The sequence below is a fragment of the Pezoporus flaviventris genome, unplaced genomic scaffold, assembly GCF_033815535.1.
Source record: "Pezoporus flaviventris isolate CSIRO_AGI_PZ_B2104156 unplaced genomic scaffold, CSIRO_AGI_Pfla_v1 ptg000018l, whole genome shotgun sequence".
NCBI classification, from domain to species: domain Eukaryota; kingdom Metazoa; phylum Chordata; class Aves; order Psittaciformes; family Psittacidae; genus Pezoporus; species Pezoporus flaviventris.
The window spans coordinates 5,976,902-6,004,750 of NW_026892566.1; positions in this window are offsets into that span (position 1 = coordinate 5,976,902).

Consider the following 27,849-nt stretch of genomic DNA (forward strand, 5'->3'; position numbering starts at 1 on the left):
CATTTCTATAAGTGCATATAGTGTACTTGCTTGTCCCAATCAAGAAATAGAGATTCCAGAAGAAAACAGGTTAGTGATACCATTCTCACAAACATATGGACTTTTTACTATAAATATTTTTTGAATATGTGGTACATAGCTATGCACCTAACAATAATTGCAAAGTGGCTAAACTGGATTAAAACAGTCAGAATATTCTACTTATTTCAGTGGTTGGAAAAAAATTCAATTTTGCTTGAAGAAAGTATTTCAGTCCCTCTATTTTTGGTTTAAGCCTGCTGAAAATGACATCCCAACAAAGCAAAACACACCCACTTAGCTGAGTGACAGCAACTGAATTGTAATTCTATTGTTGTAATTATTACTACTGTTATTATTCCTACTGTTATTGTTATTCATCCTCTTTCATCTTCAGATTCCATCTTCTTTTCCCTTTGCTGTCCATTATTAGTTGACGAAGATGAAAATGCGTAAGAAAAGTCATAATATTCATGTTTTCAGCATAAGCCTCATTACTTATGGTATCCTGGAAAAGAGAATGCAGTTAAAGCATTAAAACATTGTTTTATGGAAGACGGTGCTTATAGTCTCATGTGAAACAGCCTTGTAACCTTATTACTTGTGAAGTTTCATCAAAAAGTAGGAAGGGGAACCTAACCTGTCTAGTTGCTTCATAGACATCGTCCTTCCCTTGATGTCACGCAAACTTGTTATTTGCATCTTTCCTCAGATCATGAAACTTTCTCACTGGGTTTATGGATGAGGAGAGGAAGGGTAGGTGCGTTACCATGGCTGCTGGACTTACACCAGGAACATAAGGATAGTATGAAAGTTTCTGATACAAAAGAAGCAAAAAAGTGTTTTCAGATCCTACCTTTTTGCAACTACTTGATAGCAATGAAGTCCAACTCTGGTGTCATATTAAGAGGTGAATTGAGAAAGACTGAGAGGTGGGCATCACACTTATACAGTAAACAAATAAAGAGCCCAGTTCATCTCCAGTTCCTTTTTTTTTTTTCTTGTCTACGCTATTGCACATTTTTCTTCTACTCAGACTGTAGCTCTAGCCTTGTGGTCCCCTATGCATTTGTCTTGTTTCTTTGACTTCCTCAGCTAAGGGCTATCTTCTTTTAGTTTTCTCACCCCTTAATTAACAGATCCCCAAATTTTCTAGAGCGTTGTGACATAGCAAAACAAGCTGGAGCCAGCATCACTACCTTAAATCGATGTTGTTAATAGCAATTATTCTTTCTGAGTAATCTAGCTAGTATTTTTCTGTGCCACCTGTCAATAATATTCAAGGAGCAGGGGGCTGAGTGGGTTATATCTGTAGGACTTGCAGAAGAGTATCACTGCAAATAATTGCTTAAATTGTCTCTGCTGACTGACTCTGCACCCAAAATTATGTGAAATCCAATACTATTATATACTCCTCCTGAAGCAAATACATCTGTTTCAAATTCAGTGTATCTCGGAGTGCCCTGTTATAAAACATACACAATGAAATATTTAGCATTTAGCTTCTTCATGGCTCCTGTTAGAAATTAATCTTTATTTTTCTTGTCAGGGAAGAAACTCTGAATGAATGCATAATAAACAAATTAAAGGAAATACCTTCAGATGAATGTAATGTGATTACTGGAGAAAGTCAAATAATTTGTTCTGATGTTCTGTTGTTGGGTGATGTTACAGTGACTAGGAGCCTTAGCCACATGATTTTTGTATTTTTGTTTCTCTCAGTTCATATTCAGACTTCTTTTCCTAGCAATTCTTTAAAAAAGATCCTCATCTTGTTTATTATCGTCTACCAGTTCTACCCCTGGAGTCACTTCAAGCAATTTCTTTATTATTTTCAAAGCATATAACAATTGACTTTGCACTTATATTCTTACACTGGCAATGATGCTGGCTTTATGAACTTTTTCCATGGCTACTTTTCTTCTGTATCTGCCTTCTTGTTCTTCTGTTTCTTTTGTTTCAGTGTCATTCTTTCTTCTTTGAACTATGACATTAAAATTGGTGATTAATATTTACCAACTTGCTGTTTTTATGTTTGTCCTGGGTTCAGCAGTAGCAGTCATTTTTCTCCTTAGTAGCTGATGCAGTGATGTGGTTTTGACTTTTGGCCTGGGAACAGTGCTGATAACACTGATGTTTTTAGTTGTTCCTAAGTCATGTTTACTCTAACCAAGGACTTTCTTAGTCTCATGCTCTGCCAGGGAGGAGGGGAAACCAAGAGGAAGCAGAGACAGGACACCTGATCCAAACTGGCCAAAGAGGTATTCCATACCACAGCACGTCATGCCCAGGATGTAGAACTGGGGGCAGTTACCCAGGAAGGGCTAGATCACTGCTGGGGTCGGCCTGGGTATCGGTTGGCAGGTGGTGAGTGGTTGTATTCTCTTCCCTTGTTATTTCCCTTATCATTATTATTATTGGTGGTAGCAGCAGTGGTTTGTGTTATACCTTAGTTACTAAACTGTTCTTATCTCAACCTGTGGGAGTTACATTCTTTGGATTCTCCTCCCCATCCCTCCGGGAGCAGGGAGGGGGGGAGGAATGAGGGGGATTGACCGAGCAAGACTGTGTGGCTGACTGAGTTTAAAACATGACAGTTATTCCTTCAGTTTTCAATAGAATTTCAGAAAAAGATGAACATGAATAAGAATCATACAGCTCCTAGGTCAGCAAGAAATGTAATTGCATATGTAAATCTGTGCACAACTGACATTATTTGTATGTTTAAAGTTACCCATGTACTTCCTTCCTTCCTCTTCAAATCTGGGTCATAGCAAGAGGAAGAATATGCCATGATTATAGATGTTTCAGAAGGCTTCACTGGCATTTATTTGAATAGAAACCATGAATCAGCTTCTATAGTGTTCTGAGCTCCTTTCATTTGCATTCCACAAATGTTTATGAAAGCAAATTTTTGTTCAAAAGAATGTACAATGCAAAGTGATATATCAGAAATAAGGGTGTGAATGCATGTTTGCATGAGTATTGACACTGGAAGCATTCACATGGCCATCTGGACAGCTCTGTGGATAGGGAGCCATTCAAAAATAACATGTGATTTGGAAATTATAAATGGAGTGCAAATAGTGAGTAACAGGGTGGTGACAGTTTCAGCATTAACACAGTGAGTCATTCAAGAGCAATAGGCTAACTGCTACTCTTCCTAATTTACTATAGCTGGACATATGATGCTGAAAAAAAAAAACCAGCTTTAAAAAATAAAGAAAATTTCTGTAGAATTCCTTATTTCAGTAATCAGTGTGAGTATATGTATAAGAAACTTACCATTATTCAAAAAGATTTCCCCTTTTTGCAAACCTATTAATCACTTTGAAAAGCAAATAAAACGTTTGAATACCTATTTCTGAACTGAGTTACTGTGAAATACCTCAGAAAGAGCTATATGAAAGAAATGCCTTTCTTCCGAAGTGCCCATCTCCAGAAAGAAAATGCTGTAACAAAACCCATGTATGGACAGAGTACAACTGTGCATAAACTTAGTTTTTACAGAGTTTGTCTTTAAGAGACTACTATCAGATGCTGGTAGCCAAAATTAATCGTGCCATTTGGCTTTATTATAATCATGACTTTAGTTAACGTGAACATTCTAGTAACCTCCAGAGTTACTGGGCTGCAGGTTGCAATTGCTTGTTACTAGCAAATTGCTGCAGTGCTCTCTGGCACAAATTCGGCCTCTTACACCACCAAGGCTTTTGGAGCACTTGTGAGAGACTTATCTGAGACTTCACTATCTGTTGTCTCAAAGATTGGTCTGAGAAGCTGAGATGGAAACCCACCTATCTTTTGTCTCAGAGATGGGTGGGAGGAGTTGAGATAAGGCTCCAGTACCCATTGCCTGGGAGAAGGGTGTGAGGAACTGAACTGGTACTCCACCATCCACTGCCTGAGGGATAAGTGGGAAAGAGCTAAGACTCTTCCGTTCATTACTCTGAGTACTGGTATGAGCTATTATCCCAAGAATTGCTGCAGACAGATGTGTGCCAAAGAGCTGGCTTCAAGACCAGGGAAACTGGTTCACCAGGAAAGTGTAATAAGTGTCATGAAGAGCAAAGGTACCCCCCCCCCCCCAACTCTTTACAAAAGGGGAAAAGGTAATCACCAAGAGACACATCACCAAGAGGGACATTACCAGGGAGCCATGGCCATGAGAATGACTCCAAAAGGTCACCTCCTTGACGGCACTCTCTACCGTTGACTACTACGGACCCTGAGGGACACCCTCTATGAGACATCACCATGAGGGCAACTCCACAAGACATACTCCACAGGGTACCTTCAAGGGGACTCCAGAAGGATGCCTTCACGAGGACCCCAAGCTGATAGACTCTTGGAGGACACTGTACTTTGATGCTGCGAGACTATGAGCCCTGAAGAACTCCCACCACCACCAACGATGGCAACAGGTCCCCAGGACACCAGTGGATCCACGGTGGTGACTATATCTCTCTCTCTGCACCCCAAATTCTTACTTCATTTTCTGCCTTTTTTCCAATCTGTCCTATCGCTATCCCCTTTATTACAATAATTTCCCCTTTTTACAATAACTGTCTGTTTGTAATAAAGCAAATGTCCGATTATGGTACTTGACCTCGTTCGTGTCTTAATTTCACTCTTGGGATCATGAACTGAAACAGGGTCTGGCATTGGGTTTCTCTCCAATTGGATTCTGACCACACTTTCCTCGAACAGCTCTTGGTCTGGCTTGATTTGATGCTGCGAACAGTCCACAGTTAATTCCCAGTACATGATCAGCAACCTTGTACTAGAGACTTATGTGATCTATTATCATAAATATGGCCTTTTCTGGGCCAGATTCCTATGGTCTTGCCACTACAGATGCAGCCTTAAAGCTAGGAATGAAGATTAGGGCCATATTCATAATGAGAAAATGCATTTTCTTCTGTGAAGAACAAATCTATTCATTTTCATAAAATGTGCAGTAATAGAACTCAAGAGCTGTGTTAGAGCTAAGGAGGCTAAGCTGAAGCAATCTTGGGTGTGAATATCATAATGCAAAAGCTACTCTACACGGATTCCTTGCCTGACCTTTCTTAGTAAGTACTCAATCTCAGCCGATACTACAGGAAGCAATTAGTGTTGCCAAAGTCATGCTGCTTTCCTGAAGTGGACAAGGTTTTTGCTAGTGCTCCTTCATGAGCAGAAAGGTAGCTTTTGAAAGTATAATCATTTGAATGTTAAACCATGATAAAATGATTCTGAAGTGGAAGCTCATATCAGCCCATTCCTAACAATAGAAGAAAGCTGCAGCTGAAGGAAGTAATTGAAGAAAATGGCCCATTCATATTCTGTTTATGAAAAATTTTTAGTATTTCTGCATAAGTTTAGATCTTTATCTCTTTTCCCATCTTCTACATTTTTTTCTATTTAGAAGATATTTTCATTCAACAAACACATAGAAGAAATCCCAGAAAAAAAAAAACATTTGTGTCTCCATTTAGGCTCAGATTTTTGCATATCTATATCTAATCTATATCTATACCTAATCTATCTCTATATCTATATCATCTATATCTATATCTACATCTATATCTATCTCTATCTATATCTATATCTAATCTATATCTATATATATCTGTTTCTATGTAATCTATATCTATATCTGTATCTATCTATATTTATCTATATATATCTATATAGAGAGGTATAGATATAGTGTTATACTCTGCCATGGCCAGCCCTTTGAATAAGACGTAAGAGATATGTGGTGGTGTTCGGCTCCAACTGGAAACAACCGTTTTTTTTTAACATCTTTCACATCTTGCATTTTACCCTTCAGTCTGCACATCTAAAAGGTATACGTTAGTTTTCTTCCAAAATCTGAACCATTGAAATGAAATTACTTTTGAAGTGAAATTGTGTAGCAGTTCACAGAGCAATATAATAATGAAAGAAAATATAACACTTTTTAATTAAGGCATTTAAAGGATGCTGCAGAATTACAGCAGCAAAAACATTTGCAGATCTTAACAGGAAAGAAAGTAAAGGTGAGCAAAATAGCTGTTTCTTCAGTATTTAAGAATGCACCATGACTGAATGACAAAACCGACATAAAGTTGTCTGGGGCACAGTGGTAGAATCCTCTTTCTATCAAAAAGTTCTTCAGGGAGTTCACTTGCCATTTTAGTTACTCTCTTCAAGTATTTAAATTGCCTTTAATCTTGCAGTTAGTTCCAGGAGTTTAAGGACAAGCTGTTCTTCAATGGAGTTTTTTACTCTTTTTAGGAATTTGATCTTGTGGCTAGCCTAAAGATACAAAGCTCCAGGACCTGTTACTCTTGGCTTAGTTGCAGCTGAGTTGGGTGTAAATCATACAGAGTTTCATCAATGTTGACTACTCACAAGCCACCTGCTCCCAGGATCACTCTGATCCACTGCTGCAAATAGGTTCTTTAATTATCCCTTTGCATGGTTTTAGGTTTTTTTTTGTGAACCATGTTTACAAAACCCTTATCATTAAAATTGCTTATGCTAAGGGGGAGCATTTTCATAGCTGAGTAGTGAGCAGCTCCTGCCACAAAAAAAAACTGAGTAAAAGAAGGAAAGGAAGGAGAGTATTGCTGCAGACCTGCATTATGCCTGATCTTCAGAGGGAAAACTTATGTCAGTAAATTAGGCAGTGATTCCTCTGCCCAGTAGTAGAGGCTGAGGGCAATAGTGTGAGAAGAATGAAAAAGGAGACAGGCAGGAGGAGGCTGCTGTGAAAATCAGCTTCCTACAGAGAAGAACTGAGGCTACTGGCTAATAAATTCTGCCATTTCATCTATCAGAGTGACGCTGTTGGACTGCACCCTCTGCTGAAGTAAATCAGATGAATCTCATTGATTTGGATGGAATCAGTCTAATTTATGTTGGAATTTCTACAGTTTGCTTATAAAATTCTAATCACAAACAGGGTGCTTGGGGAATTGTGCTTTGGTTAAGAAAAGATGAGCTTCAAATGCTGGAGCTTTCTACTCTGAAGCAGTATTAAACTCACACATTTAAATTTTTTTAAACATATTACTATTAATGTCAGGAAACAGATTGAAACACATTTCAGTTTTTAAAAAGTTAAAAAGCAGCTTCTCTCCTATCTTTTCACCTCCTGTGATTTGTGACAGCACAGCTGTTTGGCAGCTATGCCATGATTTGTGTCAAGAAATTAATCTGGCAATAAAACCTCAACTCAGTTGTTTTCAGCCTAATTCAGTTGCCCTGGGGAGATTTTGAGCAGCATTTGCTCAAAGTCTTGAACTGATGATAGGGAACTAAAGTGATGGGGAAGGATGGGGATTGGGTCAGCTCTGGTGACAAAATTCTGGTGGAGCCATAGCTTGAGACACGCTTTGAAATAGAGTTTTTTGCCAATCTATCTCCCTAGAGGGATTTTACATTTTAGTTTTTTTGGGGTGCCAGAGAAATTTGCTTTTACTTAATAGATATTCAAACCCTCCCTTCCCCAAAAGTGATAAAAAGTTCTTCCTTCTCCTTCACTGCCTACCATATCAAATCCATGAAGTAATTCTCTTTCACTAAAACAAGTTTTCACTAAAACTAGTTTGCTTACTTAGCAAACTAGTCCCTCACAGCAGTACCCAGTTAGTTGACCTTGCCATCAGGTGATCCATCTTTGGTTTTGAGTATAACAATTTCTATCCCATGATTCATTTCAAGATACTTGTCTGCTGCCTTACACTCAGTAGTATCTTTCATTTTTGTGTTAGATGTTGCAGGTTGACCTGTGGATCCATGTGCCCTTTTTTTGCTCACTGTAGTTGTCAGTAGTGTACAGACTTAGAGAACAATTTTTTCATGTTGTCTACTTTTTTTTTTTTTTTCTGTTTATACCCAGAAGTCCCATAGTGTGGCTCTTGCTATCTACACTGCCAGGAAAGCTGTCTTCACCTCTCTCCCTCCATTGGTCCTTTGCAACTAAGTGTCCCTTGCAGCCCTTGATGCTGCACCAAGGAAAGAAAGTGGCTGAAAATAAAGCCTCTCATTTCGCAGATCAGCTCCTCCATCTGATCACCATGCTGCCTCACAGAAGTGGGTGCTGACATATTTCAGGGGTAGGTGGGCAGAGAGGCAAGAGCTGATGAAGCTGTTTGTTCATGCAAGGAGAAAATCTCTGGAAGACTGTGCATGAGGACCTGCGCTCAGGGCATGACCAGACTAAGAAATTACATTTTCCTTGTTATTGCCATGTGAGTGTCACTCAGATCATATCCCCAGCCTTGTTCTCCCCATGCCCACACAAATGTTACCCTAATTATTTTACTAAAACATGCCCCAATAATTCACTTCTGAAAATCAGCCTTCTTCTTTGACTGTCTTTCGGGTTGTGCTTCAAAAGCACAAGGGACTTCATAGCTCCAGGTAGGCATGTATTTCTATCCTCAGTGTTGGAAATGCCCCCTTTTGCACTTCCATATAGATTTCAGGGAACATAGAGAGTTCTAGGGAAAAATTTTTAGTGGCATAGACATTTTTGTACACAATACAATTATTATTTTTTTGCTGAAAGTTGAAGTAGTTTCCCCAAACCTGAAAGATATACATTCAATTTTTATTCAAAACCAAAATAAGCTTCTTCTAATTCATATTCTCTTAAGCATAAAAAATATATTTACCAGTCAACCTTTTCAGCAGGTTGGTTTTATATAGCTAATGTTTAGTTTTACATCTGAAAAGTGGGGAAAGTTCCATAGCTCTGTAGCCTTGAGGGGTATTTTTGCTATCTGAGTGTGGCAATTTTCCCAGACAACACTAATAAAGATTGTTACTGTCTATAAGCCCTTTAAAATGTCTCTCTCCCTGCTGCTGCAGCTGTGAATGATTCCCTTCAGGGGAGAAAAAAAACAAGCCAACCTTTTTTATCCTGGTCCTTTGTTACTATCAAAGTATTTGCTTTACAGCAGTGCTTCAGGTTTCTAATCTGAAGCTAATTAAATGCAGACAGTTATGAAAACCATGGGTGTTATTTGCAAGGAAGCACAACAGTTTTGTGTGGATGTGAAAAATGAAATAATGAAAAACATCCATTAAAGCTAAAGCTGCAAGGCAAAATTCTTCGTAGATGTCACTCCACTGACTTTGGTGAAGTGATGCTGGAGGAGCCTCTGGCCAGGAAGCATAACTGTTAATGTCAGCGAGCAACAGCACACCAATAGCAAGAGCAGAAGCACAGCAGTGTTTCACCTGAAGCATGGCTGGTGCTCTGAGGGCTGTGCTTGCCTTACTGCAGCCCATCACCTTGCAGGGGCTTCAAGGATCCCACCATAAGTTGCAATGGTTACAATTACAAGTTACCTGATTTAACTTCATGTCCTTATCAACTGCGGAGGATACCAGGGATAGAGAATATTGGAAAGAAGACTGAGACTTAAAGGTCACAGCTAACAATACCTTTACCATTTTACTGTAGTTTGCCAGCACTGGAGTGTTCTTCTTTCCCTGTCCTGTGGATGGCAGGTGTTATCATGACATACACAGATACGCATGTAAATGTTCTTTGTGAGCAGAACACAGGCAATGGAAACCGTTTACTGCAACATTGCACAAGGCAAAGCCAGTGTGGCTGCCAAGCCTCTTTTCCTTTCCCCTCCCCTCCCCCATAGTTGTATTAACCATGCAGATTCAAAATACTTTTTGCAAAGTCAAGAGACTGCAATTGGAAAGGAGCCCAGTGAAGTACAATCCTATTCCTGCTCATACGTCCTCACACATTTAAATGTAAATGCCTCTTGTGGGAGACAGAGCCAAGTTTTCACTTTTTTTTTCTGTGTGTGTGTGGTTGAGGACATGTATATATAACCAAGGCACGTCTGTAAAACAAGTGCAGTGATGGTAGCAGGTTATATCTGTATAGTGTCTGAAAATTGTACCCACCGTTGGGCAAGTCAGGATGTTCACAGTGAACTGAAGCTTGCACTATTAATGCATGGGAAGGGTCAGCTGCCACCATCTGCAACCTCAACAGCCTCTGGGAGCTATTTTGTGTGTACGACGACCATGGGTGGGCATGCGGGTTGGTATTGATGTTCAGACTGGAGATGGGGATTTGCCTAAAGATCACAACCTCGAGCTTATGATCTGTCATCCACCCTGCAACTTGCACATGCAGCACACAGCTGCTGCTGCTGCTGCAGAGGGGTTTTAATGGAGCACTTTTCTCCCTCCCCTGTCATCAGAGAGGTTTACAGGTTTTGTTGTTTTGGTTTTGATTTTTGGGGATTTTTTTGTTGTTGTTGTTGTTTTTGTCTCTTACTCTGCTTGTGCCCAGATGAATGCAGAAATAACCTTTCCTGTATATTTTTTTTTTTTTTCCAGCAGCCTGCCCTTGTCCATTCACTTCTCTTGAGAGAGCTCCAGCTTGTGTAACTAACCCCTTGGTGCAAAGCATGCATGGATCCGTGCGAATAAATTGTAATGTTTAATTAAACTAAACTGTAATCAACAGGACTATCTTTTGACTACTGTGTACCACTGAAGCTTTATCTGTTGAAAATTAACAGTAAGATTGGCTTGACTTTTAAAGGCACCATGTAAGTTTCTCATTAACCTTATTATAATTTCTGAATCATAAATGTATAAATGATGAGTTTTACATGGGAGATTTAATTCTGTGCTCTTATTTCTGAGTAGCTGGAAATACACTCTGTCAGATAATTGGTAACACTGCACACCAATGAGGCATTTCCCTACACTTCATCAGAGTCAGCTGAAATTGAAGAAGGCAGGAGCTGTTACAGTTTTGACAGTTTTGTAACACCAACTTGTTGAAGTTTTAACTCAGCCATTAATACAGTCTATGAATTATTAATTCTTTCTTATGTTAGGAATTAAAAAAAAAAACAAACCACCAAACTGAAGATCTAAGCCTGAAGTATAAATGCTCTGGGAACCAGATTTCTCTCCCCTCCTCCATTTCTTTTCTGATGTACTGTTCAAATAAAACACACCCATTCAGTCTGAGTAAAGAGAAGGGAAAGTAGCATTTGCAGGGAGTTGGACTTTAAATACGCATCCCAAACATACACTCAACTTGTGAGGTCGTTTTGGGAGTTTGTTTTACTCTTTTTTCATTTGTTTGTTTGTTTTTAGATGTTGCATAGATGTGCCAGGCTACATGACAACTGACAAACTCACACAGCAAACAGAAATTATCAAATAAAGATGAGTGCAGTGAGCTGTACTAAACACTAACATAAAACAAATTGATACTTGCATTAATTTTACTTTCCTTAACTGAATGCAATGGAAGAAGCAAGACCATATGGAGTAATAGTAGGCCATCAGCAGTAAACTATAAAAATGCAAACATACCCCCTCAAGAATCCTTAGTTTTAATATGTTATGCTTCTGTAGACTATTTTGTTGCTCTAGTAATTGACATATATATATATATATATAAAATAAAAAGCAAGCTATAAAGACAAAAGTTCCATAGTGAACTGAACAAAGTGACCAGAAGCAGAGATCAGTTATTTTAATATTTCATGACAGCATAATATTTGAGAGATTAAGTGAATCTCATATGCTCTTCCAGGTTTGAGAAGAGACCTGTTTTTTTGTGCAGGAAGGTCATGAAGGCCAGTCCTCCCCTACCCTGAAGCAGTTTTGTCTCTCCACCTGAGACAGCTTCCCTGTCCTTCCTTTACCTTCTCCTTTTCTTTTGATGATACCCACCCTGGTCCTTCACAGTGCAGTAGTCAGCTTTGCTGCTTGTCTTCTCCACGTTGTGTAAAGCCATAGAAATTAAGTTTACTTGAGCTGCTTAGACTGGAGAGTGCTTGGTCATTCATGAGAATGCTTCTGACCCTGAAAAACCAGTAGAACAGTATCAAGAAAGCTTTTAAACATTCAGGTCCCAGAACATACACAAACTCTGATTCTCAGGCTTGTCATACACCCAGTGTGCGTCAGATGGTCATATCTACTTAAGGAAAAAGGTATCTGACTAATAATTATTCATTTGTTTGTTTTTAGCAAGGACTCAGCAAGAAGTCTTTCTTTGTTCTAAATTTCCACCAAATTTGACCTTGCCTACTTGGAAAACCACCAGCTGCAAACTGTTAAAACCTGCCACAGGAAAAGTTACATAAGGAAATATTGCAAAATTGTGTTACCAACTCAGCCTCTAATCAGAAATTTTGATGGTGTTTGTCATTTTTTTGATGAGTTCGTGCAATTCCTCATTATTTCTTTATGAGTAAGCCTATGTAAAATAGAGGAGGCATTATTGTTGTGCTGCTCATACCAACTCTTATTTCATTATTATTATTGCAGTGATTATTCATCATCAGCATTATGATGATTTTAATAAGTTTAAAAAGCACATTCTTTTTCTGTTCGTTAGCGTTCTTCTATCGTTATGAGACTCTTGACATTTGTAATTGCTAGACAGTTGATTTAAAGTCTAACAGAGATGGAAAAATTCCTTCATAAGTCAGATGAATACAACCTGCATTTTCTGATTTATAGTCACCCTACAATGCAGTAAAATAAAGCCTTTTCTTTAATTCATATTGTTTGGGGTTTTTTTATATTTTTCTTTTTTTCATGTGTTCTGAAGAGTGAAGAGGGTATAATCCCCCAAAAGTTTTGTTTTCATTCTGGTATAGGTTGAGGAGTATGAGCGAGCCTCTTAATTTATAGGCTGTTGTTGAAATGCTCCTTAATTTTAGCAGTGCTCTGCTCAGTGAGACACAGAAATTGTTCTTTAAATAATTCTGAGAAACAGCTTCTTGTGATGATAGACGTGTCAACTCACAAATATCAGCACTGTCTGTAAGATGAGTTTTAAGAGTGACCACCAGGGTCGTTCCGAGGGGATGCACAGAGCCAGGGTTGGCCCTCAGCTTTGTGTAAGGGTACAGCAGCTGTTGCAATCGCATACCTGCACAGATGAGGTGAAAACACAGCAGCACACACTATGTGTGTACTGTTATTCAATACATTATGACCACTTTTTATAAGAGCATAAAACTGACCACAGATAAAAGCCAGGATCTCTGTTGGTGACATGGACTGTGGGATCGAGTGCACCCTCAGCAAGTTTGCCAATGACACCAAGCTGTGTGGTTTGTTTGATAACGCTGGAAGGAAGGGACCTTGACACGCCTCCAAAGTGGGCTGATGCCAACCTGATGAAGTTCAACAAGGCCAAGTGCAAGTTCCTGCACCTGGGTCAGGGCAATCCCAGGCACAGCTACAGGTTGGGAAGAGAAGAGATTCAGATCAGCCCTGCGCAGAAGGACTTTGGGGTGTTGGTCAACAAAAAACTGAACATGAGCAGCAGTGTGTGCTCGCAGCCCAGAAAGCCAACCGTATCCTGGCTGCATCAAAAGGAGCGTGACCAGCAGGTCAAAGGAGGTGATCCTGCCACTCTTCTCTGCTCTTGTGAAGCCTCACTTGGAGTATTGTGTGCAGTTCTGGTGCCCTCAACATAAAAAGGACATGACCAACTCCGGAGGAGGGCCACGAGTTGATCAGGGGACTGGAGCACCTCCTGTATGAATACGGGCTGGGAAAGCTGGGGCTGTTCAGCCTGAAGAAGAGAAGGCTGCATGGAGACCTCATAGCAGCCTTCCAGTATCTGAAGGGGGCCTACAAGGATGCTGAAGAGGGACCCTTCATCAGGGACTCTAGTGATAGGACAAAGGGTAATGGGCTCAAACTTAAACAGGGGAAGTTCAGATTAGATGTAAGGAAGTTCTTTATTGTGAGGGCGGTGAAGCACTGGAATGGGCTGCCCAATGAAGTGGTAAATGTTCCATCCCTGGCACTGTCCAAGGTCAGGTTGGACAGAGCCTTGGTTGACATATTCGAGTGTGAGGCGTCCCTGCCCATTGCAGGGGGGCTGGAACTGGATGATCTTAAGGTCCTTTCCATCCCTAACTATTCTATGATTCTAAGAAAATAGGACCAAAAGAGTATTCAGCAAATTGTTCTATTTATTTTTTTTATTCTCTGCTCTACTGGTCACCAGCTTCCCTAATCACTGATTGCACGGCATTTTAAGACTCTTGCTTAGGTCAGCTCTGCCCCACATTTAGGCCCAGCAAATAATTTCTCATCTGCTGTGATAAAAGACAGAAAATATACCCTACACTTTTGGCAGCCAAGCCACTGTCCTACTTAAAATATGACAACTGAAGCAAACAATTGGAACTATTTCCAGAAAATAAGCCCTACTAGACAGCAATGCAAGGGCAATCTAACACTTCCAGCAGCATCAGAATAAAAGCATGTATGCCTTTACTCTGGAGAAAGCCCAGGTTGCTTTCTTTACTGTCCCTTCCCACCCTAACTTCATACAGGAACCACACTCATACCCAGGATGTTATAAGGCAGCATTTGCTAGACTGTAATGCTGTCTGCCAAATTTGCTAACTGAATTCCCCATCATGACAAAATGCTCCATCTAAAATCTCACTAAGATGTGAGCAGACTGAAACATTAAATACATGGGCTTACAGATTTTCATTGCTGTCTGGCACTTCACATCAAAGACAGCCCCAAGTAGAGTCTGCCATGGTTGTTGTGTCGAAAACCAAAAGTGAAGAGCCTTTCAGGACTCAAGGGTCAGTCAGCTTTGGCAGCAGTGAGGTACTGATTTAAGACAAAATAAAAGACAGGCAATGCAGAAGAAAACTCCTGTATTTATTGGCTGCAATACCAAAGATTACTGATACAACATGTGGGCATTTAGGATTCAGTATAAAGTGCGAAATGAGACTAAGATCGTGATTATGATCGTGATGATGATTATTATTATTTCCAGCACAGACCATGTTTTATATGGTTATATTTCATCTTTTTTTCCATTTCTGGTATTGCAGACTGTCTTCCTATCACCAGCTGAACAAGGTCACAGCTTTAGCCCATATGGACTATTAATATCAACTAAAATATAAGTTACATATTTTCCTAACTTTTAAGTCAGGTCTCAATACCGAGAACTAAGCAAACTAGACAGTTTACAAGACCAGGGGTTTTCTGAAACATATTAAGACACTGTGGAGGCCAGTAAGAAAGTCTGGAGAACGTGACAGGAGATACATGTGATTTTTTCTTAATGGTCTTCACATCTCACACATCAATCAACAAGTGTGTGATTTGCATGACTACAGCAATGCTGAAACTACAGCTACAAGCTTCCATTGTACTGTTGCTGAGAAACAGATATCAGCCTAATCTGGTTGAGTCTTTTAAGAAGGACAAAGTATGTTTGTAATTTTGAAGCCAGATTTTCAAATGCTGCCAGTATTTCAAATGTGGCAGCATTTGGTCATGCTCTAAAGAAGCAAAGCCCAAGGTTTGTTCGGAAAAGCAAGTACGAAATACTATCATTAAAAACTGTGTGTATGTACCAAATGTCTGCACAAACATATGGTTACTGAGATGTGTAGGCATGAGCTTTGCCTACATAACTGATTACTTACATGAGTAAAAATGAAGACACAGGTGCAGGTTTTTATAAATAGGGGATTGAGGTTCTAAGCAGTTAACAAGTTGGCCTTTCTCGCTGTAGCAGAAAATACAAGCAATTAAAAAATGTTTGAAATGAAAGTGACACCAAGGCAGTCCTTTGGTCCCTCTGCAAAGGGCTGGGAACAGGCACAGATATTTGAGTACAACTTTAGGCAGAAGGAGGACTTGACTGATTTCCCACAATGAGAGACTGCTGTGGAGAACAATCAGATTCAGCCTCCACAGAGTTGCGGCTGATGTCTTGCCCTCTCCTTGGTGGCTCTGTCAGTAGGGCTGATCTTGATAAAATTACATTCTCTTGGCTAGTTTTATTTTTGTTTTTTTTCATGGTTACTCATCTTACCAGTGCTGCTCTATAACACATTTTCTCTCTTCTCCCTCTAGCCTTGTTCTTTAATCTTTATTCAACAAATATGTGTGAGATCATTTCAGGGAGATAACAATCTAATTTTAGGGAACAGAGAGAGAGACAGAGAGGCAGAGAGTGCAATATACTCACAAGTCAGCTTGAAATGGAAGGGGCTTGCTGATAATCAGGGTGACATTGAAGTCATGGGTCTAGTCTCAAAGTATTTTGATGTGGGTTGCCTGTAGTTGTAAGATAAAAGAAGACATTTGCTTTATGTCTGCAGAAGTGAGGTCATGCTAGGAGTATTTGCTCTACTGTGTTTTTTATGCATCTTTTTTTTTTTTTTTTTTTTTATGCCTCAGGCATAATTACTACGTGTAGTAAACAAAGCTAAAGAGAGAAGTAGTTTTGTCTTGAATAACATTTGTTTCAGAATTACGGTCCATCAGGGGATTTTTCCTGACCTTCAGCACACTCGCAATTTTCTTTCTTCTTATTTCAAGGACTGAATTCTGTGCAAGCTACATGGCTGTATAGGGTGGAACAGCAGAAATAACCAAGCTACCATGAACTCAGGCAATTCCTACATCGCCTACAGTCCCAATTGAGAGTATTGCTTCAGGAAAAATTGTTTCAAATGTGAGAAGAGATTGTAAATTTGCTCTTTTTTTCTTCAGACATGCACTGTTTCTTGTATAATAAGGTCACCTATTTCCATGTTTCATTTATGAAGATGCAGAAAAATCTTTCAGACAAAGCCATTCTTTCTGCACACACGTTGTTGAATTTATCTATAAAATATTGTGAGATGTAGAGACTTATTTTTTTTCTTTTTTTGTTTGTGTTTTTTTTTCACCATGCTTCCTAACTGATACAAAGTGTGTGAAAATCTTCAGATTAAGTGGAATTCTCTAAAATAGTATTTTTTATTTCATGACACATAGAAGAACTGAGCATTATGAAAATCTAACCTAGAAGTCCCTTGTCAGAATTGCACTGGCTCGAATAAAATGGAAGTCTGTCCACATGGAATCACATGTCTGCCTCTGGACAAGGAAGTGGCTTTCATCAACATTTCACAGTATTTTGCTGGATTCTGAAGCTGTGCATTTCCTGGAAACATTTAAAGACTCACTCCACGTTCTAAAATAAATTAGAAGAGAATGTCATAGGCAATTTTTTTTTTTTTTTGTCAGGAAAAGCTATAAAGAAAATAAGTTGCGAAACTTTTCTTCTAGATTAGACAGGAATGTTTTTAGCAACCTTTTGAATTCTTGTTTCTGACATGTCATCATTTGTCCTTAGTTTTCACCTGTACTGGAGTCCTAGAGAAAATGGGCAGAATCTTTCCCATCACCCAAGAAGGAAGGCTGTAAAATATTAATGATGTGAGTACACAATGGTAGAAATATTAAATTGTGTAATTACAAAACTTTACCAAACTAAACTTAATTGACCTGTTCCTGTAGTCGGGAAAACTAACAAAGGAGCGTAAGTGACCTTCAGGCACCAGTGGCGCAAGTAATGAAATCCATAGTAAGGTCTGAGCCATTCTGATTCACATGCTGATGTCTGAGGGTTGTACATCCCATTTTCAGAAGTAAAAGCTGGGTGCAGATATTGGAAGATCCTAGAACCTAGGTATTTATCTTCCTTCCTACCTGAGATCCTAGGTGTTTAGGTTCCCTGACTTTCTAAATGAACACTAGGTGCTGACTACTTTCAAGGACATAAGTAACATGATGCTTTTGAAAACTGCATTTTACATCTGTTTCTGTAGCTCAACAAATCTAACTTTCATATAAATGCAGCCAGGGTTGGATGAGGAATGCAGTGAGTTGCTGTTGCATCTAGTATTGAAAGAACAGGGCACCTTTGCTCAGGAAGAACTGTGGTATTTTTACACCTAGTTTCATTCAGAATTGCAGTGAAAACTAATTGTAACCAGATTCTTTAGCAAATGGAGCAGAATTGTATTTTGAGTCAAAAAATGTGCTAAAATTCAGCACAAAAGATACCACAGCTGGAATTTTCTGGCTGAAAGACTCCTGCAGTGCAATGACATCCTCATGCATGAGCTGCTGTGTGAAAGCCATATCAAAAGCTGGTAGTGAAAGATGCCCCTAGATAACAATTTCATCTGGGACTCTTGAATTCAAGACTGGATTATTCCAGTTTTCCTGTGTGGCTTCAGGAAACCCATGTTACTTTCTTTGTCTAAGTTTCCCACCTCTAACAAAACGATAATGTCATTTCTCTTTCCCAAAGAACATTCGCTGCAAGTAAATGTATTAAAGATTGTAAGGCCTTTGAATGCCTGAGTATGGAGGAGATACATGTTCTTTAGAACTTCATTGAGGAGGAAGTAGTTAAGAAAGTGCTTTGGGAACAGGAGCAATGCATAATCACATTTTACTGTCTTTTTTTCTGTATCTAACATTACACAGATAATTCCTTTGGTAGTATTTTGGGCACTTAGAGGTGGACTTGTGAAAATGTTGTTTTACGTGGCAATTTTTCACTTCTACTTTAAAGGGATTGTCCAGTGCAATAAAAAAAAATAAATCATGGAAAGTCAGAGATTTGCAAATAACTTCAAGGAGCTTTTATATGTGTAATACATGTGTGTGTAAGTTATATATATGAAACATAAAATTCCTGTTTATCACTACTAGGAATACTGCCAATGAATCAGACCTTGTATCTCTTAGTTGTCCAAGAGTGAGGATTGTTCATTGCCTCCTTCCAAGGCTGCTGTGAGGGGAGGGAGGGAAGGAAGTAAAGGAGGGCAGGAAAGCAAAGAGGAGTGAAGCTAACATGAACACATAAGGTGATTCGCAAATTAGTCAGAAGAATGATGTGTTGTCCTGGGAGACTGATGTCTATTTTCCAAAAATTGGCAGCAGGTAGGAGCTGCTTAGAGATTTGGCTGTTAGAGACAGGCTTTGTGGAGGCAGACCATCAGGGAAAGTACACATGATCCACCTGAGGGGACATGATTAGTGAATGTTTCACAGGGCACTGAAATCTCTAATATACATAACCCTAAGAATGCATTAACATACACACACAGATTTATATGCATCCATATGCATCCATGATTATTTTTTAGAACCTACACAAAACAGACACCCCAATTTTGCTTGCATTCAAACATGCAATCCAGATACACAAACCGCTGTAATTTAACCTGTTTTGTTTGTTTCTTTGTTTATTTTCCTACTGATAATATTTCAATGCCAATATGGTCCTTTCGACATCATCAGCTTTGTGGTTGTTACCTGTATGGGTCACTTTTTCTTGAATTCTCTTCTTGTCATGCAAATTATTAGCTTGGTCCACAATTATGAAGTCTCTCCGATTATGAAATAAAGTAATAAAGACAAAAATCAGTAGAAGACTGATTGGAGTGAATGTATGATTCATTTAAAGCATAAAACTGTCTATTTAACCCTTAACAATATGGATTTTCTTCAGTGTGTAAACCTTATCTGTGGTTAGAAATGCTATGAATTTAAATAACCTTTAGCAAGCTGAGAAATTAATAACTTAATGGGTAAATAAGGCAAAAAATTGAAATTACATACTATGTTATACTGGAAGAATTTGTTGCAGTCTTTCTGCTAAAATTGTAATGGGAGTGGAATTCAGTGCTAAATAAATAAACAAACCCAGAAGGACTCTAACTACAAACATTTCTTGATTTGCCAGATACCACCATTGAGGTGAGTTCAAAAGTGCAGTCTCTTGTGTCTCCCCATTTCATCCCTCAGTGGCTTGCTCTGGAAATTAAAGAAGTCGCAGAAAGGGCCTTTTCAGGTCTTACCAAAATGATTATTTGATCTGTTTCAGATTAAATTGATGGAGTCGTTAGCACCTGTCAAGCCAGACTTTATGGTTTCTTAAAGCTTAATGCCTATTTCAATATTCATGGACTGCCTTGGTAGCTTGCTTTGACTAACAGTCCACGCAGGGGAGCATGCGGAAGAAGAGGGGAGAGAACCTTTTCCCCTGGTGGCCACCTGGGAAGGTGGGAAACTTTGTCTCTTTGGTCCTGGAGGCAACCAAACCTAGTGCGCCAGGCTCAGTGGGACATGGCATCTGTGTAGGTTTGCACCTCAAAGGGCTTGTAGAGGTCCTGAGGTGCAGCAGGAGTAAGACTATAATATGCCTGTCATCTGCTGAGACTCTCTGCGATGCGGCACAGTGAGGATTTGTTTAGAATGCAGAGGACAATGTAGCCAATGCCTGTATGCGGGACATGTGGAAAAAAGGTCTAAAGGCAGATCATGCCTTGAAACTTGCTTTTCTCTATAACTCACAGACAGAGAGGCTTGTGGACAAATGAGTGCAGTGGATACAAGGTTTTTGATACAGAGCTGTAGGAGCATCATAGAAACCTGCTTTTCAATAGCAACAGGAGGGAGAGGGAGAGAATTTCAGTTTAAGGAATCTGACAGGCCACAGGGGAAGCTAGGACTGACTGTGAAGCAATGGTGCTGGATGCACACTTCAACTTTGCAGGGTGTTAAGTTTTCCACAGGATTCATAGGACAGTAATAAACTGTTAGTTCCTTTCTAGTCCACCTTTGTGTTGTTCCAACTGGAGGTCTCAGCCTCCCAAGCTTGGTAAGGTAGCAAACATGCTGGGCAAAGGAACACTGTCTTGGTGTTCCTCTGGTTAGTTGGATTGGGTTAGTTTTTTTTTAAGTTGAAACTTCAGTGTGAAAAATATATCACATTTGTTTATGTTTTCAGAGAAATCTGTAGTTTTCAGTGAAAACCACCAAACAAAACAATAGTTGGTTCTCAAACATGTTTTTATCAGATATAGGAGGTGGTCATGAACATGCCTTGCATAGTATATCTTCTATTCTGCCCATTTTCAAACAAAAGAACAGAAAAAGAAGAAAAACATCAAATAATGTATTAAACTCTACTGGTTTTATGTGCAACTCAGTTTCAGTGGGAGATTTTAATTGCTCTAGTTAGACTAGGTGTCCTGGGTTCAGCAGTAGCAGTCATTTTTCTCCTCCTTGGTAGCTGGTGTAGTGCAGTGTTTTGACTTTCAGCTCAGGAACAGAGCTGATAGAGATGTTTTGGTTTGGCCAAGGACTTTGTGAGCCTCGTGCTCTGCCAGGGAGGAGGGGAAGCCAGGAGGAAGCAGAGACAGGACACCTGACCCAAACTGACCAAAGAGCTATTCCATACCACAGCACGTCATGCCCGGGATGTAACTGGGAGTTAGCTGGAAGGGCTGGGAGTCTGCAGGGTTGGAGGAGGTGTGGGTCGGTGCTTGGTTGGGCTGAGGGGGGCAAGTTATCGGTCGGCTGGTGCTGAGGTGTTGTATTCTCTTCCCTTGTTATTTCCTTTATCATTATTATTATCGGTGGTAGCAGTAGTGATCTGTGTTATACCTTAGTTACTAAACTGTTCTTATCTCAACCCATGGGAGTTGCATTCTTTTCGATTCTCCTCTCCGTCCCTCTGGGAGTAGGGGGGGGAAAGAAGGGGGGGGGGGGGGGGGTGAGTGAACGAGTTGCCTGACTGGGTTTAAACCACGACACTAGGGTAACCAGTTTTTGCTTGGATTACCCTGAAAATCTAAGTACTTGGATGGCTTAAGCTTGCTAAGGGGAATTTAGTATAGCTTTTGGCTGAATGTATTGATGTTGGATGAGTAGTTCATGAACTGTCTGAAAAGAAAGGTCAAACAGTTTGTGGGTAGCAGATCAAAGCTTTCAGTGGGTATTGACAGGTGTGAAGGAAGAGGGACAACATGGGAAAGGTAGTGAGATTAAAGCCAGAAAAATACAAGGAAGGAATAACAATATCTACTTTATCTCTGGATAGGTACTTTCCATGCAGCATGGCAATACAGTCTCCCTTTAGAGATGCCCTCTCTCACTCTGCAGTTCTTGTCCCTGTGTATCCCAGTTTAGGTAGAATGTTCCACTGTCCAATATTGCACTGTCCAATATTGCAAATTGAGAGAGTCTGTTGAACCATACTTTTCTGCTGTTGAATACTGTTTCTTGCTTTAATCAGAGTACCATCTTCTTTCCACTAGTAGTATGAAAAATATTTCACCTGGGTTTGTGTCTGAAAAAGATGCTTACAGCTGCAGCAGCCATGACAGCAATGTCATTTTCTGTCATGAACACTACAAGTGTTTGCTTGGGTACATAGCATAAGCTGTTGCCCAATTCTTGTTTTGTCAGCATTGACAGGCAGTACCTGAATTTCCTCCTTAACTCCTTCTGTTATGGGCCTACCTCCTCAAAAGTTGATTATATATGTGGTTTCAGCCAGCATGACTTGTTGCTGCTAATGTTGTTGGAAAAGGGTGAAGTTTTACGATAAAATAATCATATAGAATAGTAAAAAGATTATATTTTAAAAATTTATAAATCAATAGTGAGGCTTTGTATATTAGAAGATGTTGTAACTTTTCTGTTTGGTATCATAACTAAATGTTACAATGGTAGTCTTGGTAGAGAGAGCTAACATAACCCTATATGGTGAAGGGAGTATTCGTGTATTTAGGGAAGTATGTATTGTAAAACTCTACCCAAGCAGAACCTATGTTTAAGATAGCCAAAAAGGACATACCAGAGGCAGTCAAGGGAAGATAAGAAAATGCGAGCGTCCGTACAACAGTTGGGACGTACCCAAAGAACGAAAAGGTGAAAAGGATAAGCCGAGAAAGACTTCTTACTTCATCTGAGGAAGACTCCTTACTTCATCAGGACGAACACCAGAGGGGGGCTGCGCAAGCGCAGAAGAGGCTGATGTCATAATAGTCGGATGTGGCAATCCTTGATGCATATGCATTAGTCAATGATGTAATCTGTGTTGAATATGTATTAGTGACGACATTTTTAGTGTATAAATTGCGAGCGCGATGTGACAAGGGTGAAGCCAGATTTGGGTGCGTGCCCCTGGTTTCCCAGCGCTGCAATAAAGCACTTTGTATAACCATTCCAGTGGTTATATGTCAGTTCTTACGCTAGCAATGTGAGTAACACAAGTGATAAGGTTACTGCCAAGAAAGACCCAGCAATTAATTATGCATTACGGATGAATGATACATACTTTTGGAAAAAAAGTGGCTGGTTATAATAAAAATCTTTTTTTTCTTATGCTCTTCTCCCTCTGGAGTCAGCAGTGTGGCACACCAGTCTGCCATTAGGAAAGGGAGCTGGGCTGCTGAGTGCCCCCCTCTCCAGCCCTGCTTCCAAAGGAAAACAGCACCCAAGTCAAACAATTGTAAATTCCTACTCTTCCTTTTCTCATGTGCTAATACTTCCACTAAAAGGCTTTTTGTAGCAAACAGAAGGTGCCCATTTACCTTTGTGGTCTTTGAACCTGAGCCACTGGGCTGGGGAATAGCTAAAGATGTGTTGATCTTACAACCTGTCCTCTCTCTCCTGCACCACAATTACAAGGAAATTAGATTTAAACCCTCTGAAAAGTGTGGTGAGATTGTCTTCTTTCTGTGGTAAAAATGTTAAAGACTCAGTACTTTGGTTGTAGACTTTCTTTGTTTCCTGTTTCTCATAACTTTCAATGAATCTGTTAAATCCACACTAGCGGTCATTTTAGTTCACAAAACAAACCTTGAAAGTGGCACGTTTAATATAAGTAGTCAAAAAAAAAAAAAAAGTAGGTTTCTAAATGCATAAAAAGCCTTATGGATTAATGAACAGATTTCATCCAACCACCGTAGCAGCAAAAGGAATTGGGTCAAGTGCTGGACTACAGAATTCTCTTCTCCCCTGAGCATGTTTCATATTACTTTACTGGCCAAAGTTATCCTGGAGATTGATGGAAATCTAGTTTTTTGGTTGAAAGCTTTTTGTGAACCTTGAAAAGAGTTTAAAAAAATTACTCTGGCTTATATAGAAGAGAATTCCAGGGGAAATATTCAGCAGAGCTCATGGTCATTTATGTAAGGAAAGATTTATTCAGGGTCCGTAACACAATCTTTCTGCAAGCAGTGTCTCTGGTCCTGTCATGAGATGTGTATGTAGGCACTTGGATATATAGGTCAGCTCACACAGGGTATTGCCCACATTGTGTCTAGAGACTGGATTGCCAGGCTAAGAAAGTTTAAAGTATTTCACTGAGCTAAGAATAATGACAAAAAGAAAGCAGGACTGACTTTGGCATAGGCTGGCAAACAGAGCACATTCCCAGGTGCACCAGGCTTGGATGGTCCATCTTTGAAGCTTATATTCTTTCCTGCTGCTATTACCCGGATCAGGTAGATTAACACCATTTGGATTAGCATCCAGTTGTGCTTCCCACACCAACACTCCCAGTTTAATCCAGTTCCATGTGGGTGAGCAAATGTCATAAAAAATATGTGTTGTGAACCAGCTAGACAGAATAAAAACACCTTCTGTTTTAATTTCATGATTTTAACTTAATCAGAGGTAAGAGTTGCAGAAAATTTTCAGAAATTGAAAATATAGTTAGAAAACAGAAATCTGGAGAGCTTCTTTCACTCCTTCTCATGGGTGGAACCTCAGCTGTGGTTAAAAGCTTGCTGCAAGACTGAAAATGGCATGATGTTTTTAGCCCTAGATTGTGCATGGATCAAGATTATATTAAAATGAAGACAAAACCAATGTGCATTCTGCAAAATGTAACAACCAATGTTTGAAATAAAATTAGCGAGTGAATAATGAAAACAGGCTGACGCTTTCCATATGAACCTTTGAAGTTAAAGAAATGCAGCACAAGGAAAAGAATCTTTATAAGAAACTGTTTGACATAGACATAAAACTACTGGAAAGACACATTCTGGCAAGTCTCTTTTCAATATTTTTTAAGAGAAGCACCCAGAGAAGGACATTTTTCCATTATTTGAACCCAGGAGCTGAAGTGAGTTAAGTGCCATAGGTTTTTAGAAGAAACTGCAGCATACACATTATGCTAGATCTTGCTTAGGTACAGTGATATATATGAATCTTTGATCTTTCAAATACAGTGGGATCAAAGTATTCACTGTTTTGGATATAAATCTATGCTAAAATCAACTGATTATGGCTCTGACCATGGAAAAAGAACCTGGTACAAATGACTTTGAATTCATGTCACTCCAGGTAGTCTGTGCACTTTGGAGTTAATTAACATCTCTTTGAACTTAATTTCTTTCTTGGTGCATGGTCTGGAATAAATATCAGTTACTAATAATCTATTTAAAACTCATTTTAGTGCTAGAATGTAACAGGCACAGGGAGAGACACGAACAGAGATGTGTTGGTGTGTGTAGTTGCTCTCCTTATGACTCTTAATATGTATATAAAAAAATCACATCTAGCACCCTTGTTCTCAATTATTCTTAACTGGTAATGCTTCTTCCTAAATCAAGCACTCACAGTAACATGAATTAATTAATAATAGTAATGAAAGCACAAGAAAATTCTGCAATAGGTCATTCTTGTTATCAGTGCTTTTTTGATCATATAAAAAGGACAGTTTGAAGTTTTAGGAGGAGGGAGGAGCAATTGCTTGGTTGTCTTTAAAGGGCAGTACTTATGAAAGATGCAGCCTAAAGTTATGCAGCAAAAAGCTCTGAAAGTAGAGTATTTCCCAGGTTTCTGGGCCCTGTGAAATTTTTGATAATCACCAGTTAACAGAAATGCTATACTTCGCAGATTCCGTTTTCTAAATTGAAGTAGGAGAACGCTAAAAATAAGTGATACAGAGCAGTTACATTGACCCCTCACCACAAGTGTCCTCCCCTGTTTTTCAGGCTGCCCTATTTCTCTAAGGAACATTAGTCCACAAACCCTACCTCCCTGCCCTGCTTTCCAGGTGGCTTGGGACTGCCGGGCCCACATGGGACTCCTGACGAGTAATGCTAGAGACCCTTTCCACAGCTGGGCTGGTCTTCTCTTGCAGCACACAGGTAATAAGCAAAGTTTTTGGAGCAGTGACCCTTTTCTGACTGGTGCCGTCCTTACCAGCCCTGCTAGCTTCATCTTTCAGGCTGCTCTTGATGTGGACAGACAGAGCCTAGGCACTTTCCTGACTGTGCATGAGAAGAAATACCCATTTTCTCAGTAGACAGCAAGCTCTTTTTGCATCTTCTTTTGATTAAACTTATATAGGAATGCCCTTGTTCGTGCACCTGCTATATACAGAAGCCTTAGAAGGTTTATGGTTCTTTTTCTGCGTTATCTCTGAATGAATATGACTATATGCATCCTGAAACCTAAGCATAAGGATACCCATTCTGGATGCAGAAAACAAAAGATCACAGTCGGAGAACCTGGTAGCACATGGACAGTGTTTCTTAAGAAATTGTCTCCATTAATCCTTTTCTCTTAACCAGCTGCTTCATATTATCTCACAAAAAAAAAAACAAGGGGGAAAAATAAAAGTGCTTTTATGAGAGCCAATAAGTAAAGGAAATACACAAGTGTCATCACAAAAAGCTACAGGTCGTCATAAACTCAAAGCTAGTAATACATAAAATGAGTTTTGTTTTGTTTTGGAAAAAGCCCATGGATTACTAATGCAACTTACATTTGGGGCTAAGAGTGATCTGATAATTCAGGAATGTACAGACTTTCAGAAAAAGGAAGAATTGACCTAGGAACTTTACAGGCTTTCCTTTCAAACATTTACAGAAACAAATCTGTCTTTGTCATGGAGCAGGTGTGTTTGAGAAAAGAGCAAAAGAAGATGAGCTCTTCCTGGCAAAATATTTACTGCTTCAACAATACACTGCTGAGATCTTGCCTCATATAAAAGATTGTTTGAACATTGCCCTAAGTTTTTCTACAGAAAATACTGGCTGGATGGCCACATGCAAAGAGCTGTGGTCAACGGCTCAATGTCCAGCTGGAGACCAGTAACGAGTGGTGTCCCTCAGGGATCGGTGTTGCAATTGGTCTTGTTTAACATCTTTGTCGCTGACATGGACAGTGGGATTGAGTGCACCCTCAGCAAGTTTGCCGATGACACCAAGCTGTGTGGTTCGGTTGATATGCTGGAGGGAAGGAATGCCACCCAGAGGGACCTCGACACACTTGTGAGGTGGGCTGATCCCAACCTCATGAGGTTTAACCCTGCCAAGTGCAAGGTCTTACACCTGGGTCAGAGCAATCCCAGGCACAGCTACAGGTTGGGCAGAGAAGAGATTCAGAGCAGCCCTGTGGAGAAGGACTTGGGGGTGTTGGTTGATGAGAAAATGAACATGAGCCGGCTTCAGTGTGCGCTTGCAGCCCAGAAAGGCAACCGTACCCTGGGCTGCATTAAAAGGAGCGTGACCAGCAGGTCGAAGGAGGTGATCCTGCCCCTCTACTCTGCTCTTGTGAGACCTCACCTGGAGTATTGTATGCAGTTCTGGTGTCCTCAATATAAAAAGGACATGGAACTGTTGGAACAAGTCCAGAGAAGGGCCACAAGGATGATCAGGAGACTGGAGCACCTCCTGTATGAAGACGGGCTGAGAAAGTTGGGTCTGTTGAACCTGGAGAAGAGAAGGCTGCTTGGAGACCTCATAGCAGCCTTCCAGTATCTGAAGGGGGGCTATAGGGATGCTGGGGAGGGACTCTTCATTGGAGACTGTAGAGATAGAACAAGGGGTGACGGGTTCAAACTTAAACAGGGGGAGTTTAGGTTGGATATAAGAAGGAAGTCCTTTCCTGTTAGGGTGGTGAGGCACTGGAATAGGTTGCCCAGGGAGGTTGTGAATGCTCCATCCCTGGCAGTGTTCAAGGCCAGGTTGGACGAGGCCTTGGGTGATATGATTTAGCGTAAGGTCTCCCTGCCCATGGCAGGGGGGTTGGAACTAGATGATCTTAAGGCCCTTTCGAACCCTAACGATTCTATGATTCTATGATTCTAAAACTGATCAATGCAAAGGCAGCATATTCAGTTTCGCCTTGCATGTCTGTCTGAGGTTCCTTAAAGATATACAAAATTGAAGGAATACTGAAGTGCTGTTT